Raw genomic sequence first — 2,061 nt, forward strand, 5'->3', positions numbered from 1 at the left:
CACGTGAAAGTGCTCGTCTTTAATTTCAAGTCCTGCACACGCCTTTTCTAAAATATTTCCAACTTATAGTACACACGCCAGTAATTCAGCTTAACTTTAGTACTCAGAAGTATTTCAACTTAGTACTAGCACTCGCAAGTATTTCAACTTAGTACTAGCACTCGCAAGTATTTCAACTTAGTACTAGCACTCGCAAGTATTTCAACTTAGTACTAGCACTCGCAAGTATTTCAACTTATTGCTACATGTGGTTTCATTGTGACCGTTTGTCACTTCCGAAGACTAGTACGATCCTCTTAATATTACCTGCCTCTCATTTAATTCTCCCCCAAAAGTTCCTGAAACAGAAAGAAATGTTCAAATTTGTGTGAAATCTTATGGGATTTAACTGCTAAGGTCATCAGTCCCTAAGCTTACTCACTACTTAACCTAAATTATCCTAAGGACAGGCACACAGACCAATGCCCGAGGGAGGACTCGAACCTCCGCCGGGATCACCCACACAGTCCATGACTGCAGCGCCCAGACCGCTCGGCTAACCCCGCACGGCCCTGAAATAGAGAAAAAATTCTTCCAAACCAGTCTTAAGTATTTCACATGCACCATGCTACCGTATTGGTCAGCCACATTTCTGGTGCTCAAAGCTCAGGTAAATTGCATCTCTTTGGTTCCACCAAAGGTGACGAAAGGACCGTCTCAAAGATGATCATATATTGCACATTTACTATCTGCAGTGAGCAGACGACCATACATTCATTCATTTCACAAGTCTCACCAAATTGGATGTAGGGATTTATTTTGTGGGAGTGCACATGTCATCAAATAATAAATAAATTGTCCTTCTTTCCTACACTGGCATCCGGCTTCAGTGTATTAAGTGGAATTGAGTTACTCTTACAAAAAGTATGTTGTACTGACAAGAATAACGAAGAATGTTGTACCTATTTTCAATGTCGGGCGGTACTGTTGAGGCCTAGCGCCGTATAACGATCCTGCCCTGGAGGCGATTAAATGGGAGATGTGTCTCAGAGCTGGATAGTGACAGATGGTGCCGCAAGACTGGACGCGCATGCAGTTTATGTATCAGCCGGTAGAGGACAATATTGGATAGGGTGACTGTGATTTTAGTTTCGATTGTGCCCACTAGAGTGCACTAAAGTAATAGAATGTTTTTCATAAACTGATCTAGTATTTTCATAAAGCTTTAGTATGTATTTTTGTGTATGTAAAATGTTATAAATGTGTTTTAGCAGTATGAATGATGCGTGAGTGTGGTTTAAGGTTAATATGAAGATAATTGTTTAGCGAATTATGTAGTGGGATTTAGTGTGGGAACATTTCGAAGAAGTATGGATATGGACAAAAGGGATTTTTGTGAAATACATTTCTGAAGTAAGTTTATGGTAAAGGGAAAGTTAATTCAGGTAGAAATAACAATAGTAAATAACTTTATGCGTAAACAAAACTTCAGAATATTAGATAATTACGTCGGTAAAAAGTGCAGTCCTTAGGTTTACTATTTTGCGATTGGTTATTGATGAAAAGCGCGGATTGACGCGGGAGTGTGTTGATTTGGTATTGGCTGTTGAGTAAACTGGCCAATGGTAGAGCAGTATTCTTCGCGCGCCTTTCTCTGCTGTGTAGAGAAGACTTAGAGTAATCTAGAGAAGAGTGGGAGCCTAGCCATGAAACAGTTCGGGCGTGTGTAGTAAAAGTTCCGATGGAAACGATAAGTTGCCGGATCTAGCAGTGTTTCATACATCAAAAGTGTGGTAAAGTTACGGCATAACTATTCCGATGGGCGTGTAGGGATTTCGGAAATTTTAAGTGAATTTTGTGACGAGAAAAGACATATATTCCGCGTGGCGTATTGGGCTGGTCGGTGGCTAAAAACTGTGACTGCATTTGGTACCGACAGACTTAATATCTGGCGAGCATTCTCAATCAAAAACAATCAGTATTTTTGTAGCTATTACGTTTTCGGGAAATGCAACACCATAAACTTGCTAACGTGAGTGTAAGGGATTATGAGTGACTGTGTTAAGACTATCACAGGCTTGG

The sequence above is a fragment of the Schistocerca cancellata genome, chromosome 3 (genome assembly GCF_023864275.1).
Source record: "Schistocerca cancellata isolate TAMUIC-IGC-003103 chromosome 3, iqSchCanc2.1, whole genome shotgun sequence".
Classification (NCBI taxonomy): Eukaryota; Metazoa; Arthropoda; class Insecta; order Orthoptera; family Acrididae; genus Schistocerca; species Schistocerca cancellata.